Source organism: Lagenorhynchus albirostris, chromosome 2 (genome assembly GCF_949774975.1).
Source record: "Lagenorhynchus albirostris chromosome 2, mLagAlb1.1, whole genome shotgun sequence".
In the NCBI taxonomy this organism is placed as follows: domain Eukaryota; kingdom Metazoa; phylum Chordata; class Mammalia; order Artiodactyla; family Delphinidae; genus Lagenorhynchus; species Lagenorhynchus albirostris.
Genome location: NC_083096.1, coordinates 185,971,568 through 185,980,301, shown reverse-complemented (window position 1 = coordinate 185,980,301; position 8,734 = coordinate 185,971,568). Strand labels below are relative to the sequence as shown.

Here is an 8,734-nt window from a genome sequence, read left to right as displayed (position 1 = left end):
CTTCCTGGACCAGGGCTTGAACCAGTGTCCCCTGCATTAGCAGGCGGGTTCTTAACCACTGTGCCTGACTTGTCTTTTCTTGTCTTTTCTTCCTGGAAGTTTCGGGGCTTCTTTTTGTCTCTGGTGTCCTGACAGTTCGTGCAAATGACCTTCGTGTGGGTTCCCTTTCATCCTCTGCCAGGTGCCCCATGGCTCCGCCAGTCTGGAAATTCTTGTTCTTTATTTCCAGGAAATTTTCTTTAATTATTAATTTTAAATTTGTTTCCTGGCTTCTGTTTTCTCCATTCCCTCTTTCGTGGTAAATATCACTGAGACGTGGGACCTCATAGGTGGGACCCAGGGACCCGATCTCCTTTTCTGGGTCTTTCAGCTTTACTTTACAACTCCTTTATTGAGGTTCATGTTTGAATATTTATTGCTAAAGCATTCTGACCTTTCTCCGTGATCACAATACTGCCTCTCATGTCTTTGAGGAGATCAATAATGGTTGTGTGGGGTTTTTTAAGTCTTCTTCTCCCTGTACAGACTCTGCCTGGAGAACTGCAGTAAATAGATTTTTCCCCTATTTCCTGACAGTCACACTTACTATATCAAAGTTAAAACTTGAACATAGCAAAATAATCCATAAGCAAAGTCAGCAGACAAATCATCAATTTGAGAAAATATTTTAATGCATATGACACATGGTTAAAATAAATATTATATTAAGAACTTATAAACTGTCAAGAAAAAGACAAGAAACTCTGTGGAAAAATGGGTGAAGGCTGTGAGTGGGCGATCCACTGAGCAAATCCAGGAGCTGTTAGACTTGGGAACGTCCAGATTCGCTGGCGTCAGGGAAGCGAGAATCACGGACACCGGGTCAGTGTCCAGGGAGCAGAGCCTGGGACGGGCTCCTTGTGTGAGAGGCGTGTGGAGAGGGGTCTCGGGAGACGGCCTCAGGGAGCAGGGAGCAGGCCAATCTACCCCACCTCAGTATGGGTCACTGCCCCAAGGGTGACCTCCCAGGAGGCCTCAGAGAACCCTGGGCAGCAGGGGCCGTGCACCTGCCAGAGGAGGCCTGGGGAGGGCCCCCGGCTTCTTCAGAGGTGAGATGTTGCCGGGGATGCGTCACACTGGCAAAAATGAAAAAGCAAAAGCACGTATCGCTGGAGGGGCCAGAGTATGGGCAGCTGGCTCTCACTTGTTGTAGAAGAGCTCAGGGCTAGGCCGTCTGGTCGCCATCACACAATTAGAAGCATCTGCAAGTCCCGACTCTGGGGGATGCCCTCAAGGACACCAAGCAGGGGGGATCCTGCGGCATCTCATGGCCTCTCTTGGGGTGGTGGGTGCAGAGCGAGCGCCGGGTGTGCAGTTGGCCTGGGGCTGCCGTAACAAAGTCCCACAGACACGGAGCTCATACAATAGAAGTTGATTTCCGCCCAGTCCTGGAGGCTGCAAGTCTGCGACCAGGGCTCTTGGGAGGCCGCTCTCCTCTGAGTGAAGAGGGCTGTCTCCACATGTCCTCCCGGGGTCTGCGTCCTGATCTCCTCTTCTTATAGGGGCACCAGTCAGATTGGATCAGAGCTCACCTCATTGGCCTCGTTTTACCTTAATCCCCTCTGTAAAGGCCCCATCTCCAAACAGCCACATTCCGAGGTTCTAGGGGTCAGAGTTTCAACACATGAATCTGGGGAAACACAGCTCAGCACAACAGGGGGTTAGTGTGCAGCCCCTCCAAGGAGGGGAGGCGTCCAGGTGACCTGGAGGTGTCAAGACACGGGTGAGAAGTGGGATGTTTATACAACCCGTCATTCTTGCAAAGGCCCCAGTAAAACTCCATAGTTACGTAAGCATACGCTGCAGATCACACGCGCTCACGTTCTACGTGTAAGTATCGAGTTTTGTGCACAAGGACAAAACACAGAGGAAAGCGAGCTGGAGTGGCACCTGGGGACTCGGGACATTGGTGGGGGGAGGGGCAGTACGGGCCACGCACACGGCCACGCGAAACGATTTAGGCACACGTGTCTCTGCGAAGAACAAATACATTAAAATGCCTTCTGCAGGAAGAGAGAGGGCACATGCATGGGTGACCGAGGTGGGGGCCCTGGTCAGTCTGTGGGGGCCCGCTGGGGGCCCTGGTCTCTCCGTCGGGTCCCCGTGGGGGCCCTGGTCTGGCTGTGGGGTCCCGGTAATGGCCCTAGTGTGTTTGTGGGGTCCCAGTGGGGGCCATTTGGTGTGTGGGGTCCCAGTGGTGGCCCTAGTCTGTTCATGGGGTCCCAGCGGTGGCCCTGGTCTGTCTGTGGGGTCCCAGTGGGGGCTGGTCTGTGTGTGGGGTCCCGGTGGGGTTCCTGGTCTTCGGTGGGATCCCGGTGGGGAACCTGGGCTGTCTCTGGGGTCCCGGGGGGGGCCCTGGTCAGTCTGTGGGGTCCCGGTGGCAGCCCTGGTCTATCCGTGGGTTCCCGGTTGTGACCCTGGTCTGTCTGTGGGGTCCCGGTGAGGGTTGGTTTGTCTATGGGGTCTCGGTGGGCACTGGTCTGTCTGTGGGGTCCCAGTGGGGGCCCTGGTCTGTACTTTGGGTCCCCGCAGGGGCCCTGGTCTCTCCGTGGCGTCCAGGTGGGGGCCCTGGAGTGTTCGTGGGTTCCTGGTGGGGGCCCAGGTCTGTCTGTGGGGTCCCAGTGTGGGCCCTGGTCTGTCCGTGGGGTCCCAGTTGTGGCCCTGGTCTGTCTGTGGTGTCCCGGTGGGGGTTGGTCTGTCTGTGGGGTCTCGGTGGGCACTGGTCTGTCCGTAGGGGCCTTGATCTGTCCGTGGTGTCCTGGTGGGGGCCCTAGCTGTCTCTGGGGTCTCGGTTAGGGTCCTGGTCTGTCAGTGGGGTCCCGGTGGAGGCTCTGTTCTGTCTGTGGGTTCCCTGTGGGGACTGGCCTGCCTGTGGGGTCCTGCTGGGGGTTGGTCTGTGTGTGGGGTCCTGTTTGGGGCCTTGGTATGTCTGCTGGGTCCCGGTGGGAGCCATGGACTCTCTGTGGGGTCCTATTGGGGATTGACCCGTCTGTGAGGTCCCGTTAGGGGCTGGTCTGTCTGTGGGTTCCTGGTGCGGGCCCTGGTCTGTCTGTGGGGTCCTGGTGGGTGTCCTGGTCTGTCCATTTGGCTCCCTGATCTGTCCGTTGGGTCCCTGAGGGGGCCCTGGTTGGTCCGTGGGGTCCCAGTGGGGGCCCTGGTCTGTCCCTGCTGTCCCAGTGGGGGCCCTGGACTGTCCTTGGGGTCCCGGTTGTGGCCCTTGTCTGTCCATGGGATCCCAGTGGGGGCCCTGGAGTGTCCGTGGGGTCCCGGTGGGGGCCCTGGTCTGTCTGTGGGGTCACAGTGGGGGCGCTGGTCTGTCTGTGGGTTCCCGGTGGGGGCCCAGGTCTGTCTGTGGGGTCCTGGTGTGGGCACTGGTCTGTCTGTGGGGTCCTGGTGTGGGTTCGTCTGTCTGTGGGGTCTTGGTGGGCACTGGTCTGTCCGTAGGGTTCCAGTCGTGGCCCTAGTGTGTTTGTGGGGTCCCACTGAGGGCCGTTCCATGTGTGGGGTCCCTTGGAGGCCCTGTTCTATTGGTGGGGTCCCAATGGGGGCCCAGTTCTGTCTGTGGTGTCCTGGTGGGGGCCCTGGTTTATCCGTGGAAACTTTGTGGGGACTAACCTGTCTGTGATGTCCCATTGGGGGCTGGTATGTCTGTGGAGTCCCGGCGGGGGCCCTGGTCGGTCAGTGGGGTCCCGGTCAGGGCTCTGGTTTGTATGTGGGGTCCCGGTGGGAGTCCTGGTCTCTCCGTGGGGACCCACAGGGTCCCTGATCTGTCTGTGGGGTCCCTGTAGGGACTGGTCTGTCTGTGGGGTCCAAGTGGGGACCCACGTCTGTCTGTGGGGTCCCGGTGGGGGCCCTGGTTTGTATGTGTGGTCCCGGTGGGGGCCCTGGTCTGTCTCTGAAGTCCTGATGGGGGCCACAGTCTGTCTGTGGGGTCCCCGTGGGGGCTAGTCTGTCCTTTGGGTCCCGGTAGGGGCTGGTCTCTCTGTGGAGTCCCGGTGGGGGCCCTGGTCTATCCATTGGGTCATGGTGGGGTTCCTGGTCTTCCGTGGGATCCCGGTGGGAGCCCTGGTCTGTCCGTTGGGTCATGGTGGTGGGCCTGGTCTGTTTGTGGGGTCCCCGTGGGGACTGGCCTGTCTGTGGAGTCCCGTTGGGGGCTGGTCTGTGTGTGGGGTACAGGTGGGGGCCATGGTCCGTCTGTGGGGTCCCATGTGGGGCCTTGGTATGTCTGTTGGGTCCTGGTGGGAACCATGGACTCTCTGTGGGGTCCCGTTGGGGACTGACCTGTCTGTGGGGTACCGGTGGTATCCCAGGTCTGTCTGTGGGGTCCCCGTGGGGATCCTGGTGTCTCCCTGGGGTCCTGGTGGGGGCTGGTCTGTCCTTGAGGTCCCGGTACGGGCTGCTCAGTCTGCAGAGTCTCGGCGGGGTCTGTGGTCTGTCTGTTGGCTCCCAGTGGGGGATCGTGTGTCTTGGCTGTGGGTTCCCTCACCTGTGAGAAACGAGGGGTCGGGAGGGCTGACGTCTTCTCTCCGTCCTGAGAGAGGCCTGGTGTGAACCGCACGGGGCCTCCATCTCACCACCCACCGCCCGCTCCCCTTCCAGGGCCACGGTGGGCACCCACCACCCCTCAGGCTGGCTCCCCCTCCCTCCCCACCCATCCCCCTCCACCAAAACCAGGACACCCCGGCAAACCATTCCTCACGTCCTGTTAACACCAGTAACACCGGAGGGGCCGCTGGGCTCCCCAGGACAGTCACACGTGGTCCCCAGCAGTCCCCGGCACTGCGCCCCACACGGGCAGGCAGGCTTAGGGCCACGGAGGTGCCTATAGGACCCCAGGTCCTCCGTGGGCGGGGCGCGAGCATCTCCCAGTGCCCTGCTGAGCAGGTGTCCACACCGTGGCCACACAGAGCCCCGGAGGAAGCAGCTACACCAGGGCCTGCAGCAGGACCCACGTTTGTGTGGGCAGAGCTGTCCCCCAGGAAAGGGGCTGAGGTGGGGGGCCACTGCAGCCCTCGGCCTGCGGCGGGGGAGGGGCCAGCCGCGCTCTGAGAATCGGGGGTGGGGGGCCGGAGACGCCGGGTGGAGGGGTGGCCCTGGAGGGCTCTGGGCTGAGTGTCTGGGGGGCGGTGAGTGGGGGACTGCAGGGCGGCTGGCGGGGCCGCTGGCTGGGGTGTTGGGCGGCTGCGGCCACCTGGCAGAGAAGGGTGAGCTCAGCCGTGGTCTCACTGGGAAGGCTGTGTGGAGGGGCTGCTGCGGCCTGGGGGGCTGGGGCCTGGGGGGACGGTCAGCCTGAAGCCTCAGAAGCAACGTCTGAGCTCCAGGCCTCACTGAGCAGGGTTTCTCCCTAGAGGCGGCTTTGGTCACGCCCAAGGACAGAGCACGGGGTGCGGGCCTCAGCTCTCGGGATGCAGCTCGACCCCGGGGCTCCTGGCAGCACGGGGGGGAGGCTGCTGGGTAAGCACCCCAACCTGCCCCAAGGTGGAATGGAAACACAGAACTTTGGACAGCTCTGACGTAAGCAGACAGACGCCCACCTTCCACAGCAGGTTGGGGGTGGTGCCGGGGCTCTGGTCCTCCGGGGTCCCCACCCGGGGCAAGGCCTGTGGGAAGAAAGGAGAGGGTCCTTCTGGTGGGACGCATGCAGTCCCGCCTTCCTTTGCCCGGTGGATCGGAGCGCAGGTGCAGATCTGCAAACAAAGGTGCGGGTCGGTAGGCCAGGCCGGCTTAATCCTTCCCTGGGGTGGGGCAGAGCAGGGGGGGCAGAGGCCAGCGGGGCCAGCGGTGCTTTGCCCTGGGTGCCCGGCCACGCGCCCTCAGTGGGGATAGTGGAGCTGCACCCGAGCCCCAGCTGAGCAGCTGTCAGCCACCCCCACCCCGGCCCACCCCAGTGGTCCTGCCAGCGAACAATGCCCAAATGCGGCGGGAGCCAGCGCCCCGGCAGTGGCCTCCCTGTGGGGAGCGCCCCTCCCAGGGTAGGGAGGGCGCGGCTGGGCGAGGAGCTTTGTGTAAGGAAACCCGAGCCCAGCCAGGTGCCCAGGTGCCCAGGTGCGGGGGCAGGGCTGGGTCTCCGCTCAGGCTCCGGTCTGCGCGCGCAGGAGGGGTGGGAGGGGAGGGGACTTCCGAGCGGCCGAGGTTCCCCCCAACCCCTGCGAGGCCCCCTCCATTGAGCGCAGCCCCGCACCCGTGAACTGCAGGGGGCTTGGAGCAGGGCAAGCCAACATTTGCTCCTCGGGGACCATCCTTTTGGCCCCATCACCAAGTCAATCTCGGAGAGGGATCTCAGGAAAGGTCAAACCTTTAGGTTGAAGGGGCTTTGCTGGTGGAGTGTCCTGGCTCCGCCCCCACCCCCCTTCCTCAACCCTCTGTGGATCCTGGGGCCCCCTCACAGGCCCTGAGCCCCCCAGCCCTCTCCAGTGTCCAGAGCCGTGGGTCCTGCTGGGACCTTGGCAGGGTCCCAGGCGCACGGGACACCCTGAGCCTGACTGTAGGAGCATCCCCCTGGGGGTCTGGGGACCCCTCCAGCCCCACGTGGCCCACCCCCGGGGTGTAGCACAGCCACTGGGCCCAGGTTCAAACCACTGTGACCCGGGGAGGTCCAGACTCTACTGTCACAGGAGTCAAGGGAAGCCTTTGGGACGAGTGGCCGCAGGCATTAGTGGGAAGGGGGTGGGGTCTCCTGAGGCTCTCGGTGCCCTCTGGGCTCAGCCCACACCCCCAGGGCGTCAGGGCCCCCTCCTCCTGTCCCTTCCCAGGGCGTGTGTGTGTGTGTGTGTGTGTGTGTGTGTGTGTGGAGTCCTCGCTGCCCTCTGGGCTCAGCCCACATCCCCAGGGCGTCAGGGGCCCCTCCTCCTGTCCCTTCCCCGTGACTCTGCCTGCTGCCTCCTCTGGGTTCCGGACGCTCCCCATCCACACACACGCGTCGCTCACACACCCACAATCCCACATTCCCCGTGCACAGCCTCGTGCACACACGCACACAGAGGAGTGTGCAACTGCGGCTGGTGGCCGGGTGACAGCGCGCTGCAGACGCTCCCGGCCCCATCCTGGGTGCCCGTCTCATTCAGCCCTCAGGACCAGGGACTGGGCAGCCCCACTGAAGCCTCGCAGAGAGAGAGGTCTCACCAGGATGGGGCTCTTGTGTGCTCTTGGCCGGGCCAGGCGGCCGTCCTCACCCCAGGCTCCACCTGACTTAAGCCACCAGCTCCTTCCATCCTCCACCTTCTCCAGAAACAGGGCACGACCCCTCCACCCCCACCCCAGGTCGACCCCTTCAGGAAACGCTCCCTGACTGTTTCCTACCTTCCATCACACGCTGGACATTCGGCAACTCGTCCACTCCTGACGGCAGTGAGAAGGACAGAGCAGAGGACTCAGAGGACGAGGGAGGGGCGGGGGAGGGACGTGCTGGCCGCAGGTCTGGAGCCGGACAGCTGCCGCCCCTCGCTCGCCGGGGCTCCTGGGCAGTGTACCGCACCCGCTTTTCCAGGAAGCTGAGTTTAAACTTGTGCTCCTTAAAGGCAGCGTCCTTTGTCCTAAGACCGCGTGCCCCCCCCCACTTACTGCTGTGAACATGTTTGCTCTGTAAGACGTGGGCTGGGAGATGGTGGCATTTGTCAATGTCCTTTTCATCAGATTAAATACGTGCTGGTCCCCAAAGTCCAGGACAGCGGGGCTGGGGCTGCGCCTTTGAGGGGAGGACAGAACAGCAGGCCAAAAGCTGGGCTCCAGTGTGACTGGACGGACAGATGGACGGACAGATGGACGGTCCAGGGGCGGCCCTGCCTGGGGCCTGGCGGTCGGCAAGCCTACTCGCTACCCAGCTGTTCTCACGGGCGTGTCCAGCTTTGGGGCAGCACCGTCCTGAGTGTGGGCGGCCATGGGGAGGGCCGTCCTGGGGAGGCTGCGTCCTAGAGCTCAGGGTGCCTGGTGGCAGCGCGATCTAAGACAGCAGGAGTCAGCACTTCCAGTTCAGACGCTTTGCTTTTCCATAGAGCTGTGCTCTGTTTCTATGCACCAACCTGTGGAACAATAAAAGGCCTTTGGCCGAACCCAAATACTCTGGGCTTTCAGGACGTGAACCCCCTTCACGTAGGGCTGCTTTTTGCTTCCGGCTCTGGCCCTCAGCTGGGATCTGCTTTGGAAAAGACAAAAGGCAGAGGAAGGGGTGGGAGGAGGAGTGCGGACTGCGCGGAAACGAGGCGCCTCAGTGCCTCTGGGTCTGTTCTTTCTTCTCTCCCCCCCCACACCGCCGTTTACCACCCCCCTTCTTCCTGCATGAAATCCCACACCCTGTGGGTCTGTTTCCGGTCTCTGCTGGGGCCACTGGCCTGTCCTCCTGGACTCGGGCGAATGCTCCCACACTGCCTTTCCCTCCAGGCTTGTCTCGGCGCGTTCTGCCACCCACCCCCGCGCACCCCCCTACCCCCGCGCTGGCCTCGGGTCCGTCCTGGTGCCGCAAGCTCCTCCCGCAAGCGTCTCCTGCAGCCCCAGCTCAGCACCCCGCCCTCCCCGCAGCACCCACTCCCAGGCCAGGGCATTCCCAAAGCCCTCAGGCCGGCGCGCCTCCCACCCTGGCAGACCCCTGCCCAAGGCCCCAGGGCCTAAGCTGGTCTCTGGGGACCCCTGAGGAAAACTCACTTTGCAAACAGGATAGGAACACAGAGGCTCGCTCCAGGTGGACCCCCCGCTGCCCGGC

General features: G+C 62.7%; 1 long non-coding RNA gene across 1 annotated transcript; it reads right to left on the bottom strand.

The window, feature by feature from the left end:
* Positions 1-649: 649 nt before the first annotated feature.
* On the bottom strand, positions 650-8,314 carry LOC132516408 (uncharacterized). The gene is made up of 4 exons (XR_009539316.1): positions 7,339-8,314; positions 5,574-5,726; positions 4,321-4,525; positions 650-1,742 (listed from the first exon to the last, which is right to left on the bottom strand). It is a non-coding gene; the product is annotated as an uncharacterized LOC132516408 (long non-coding RNA).
* Between the last annotated feature and the right edge of the window lie 420 nt (positions 8,315-8,734).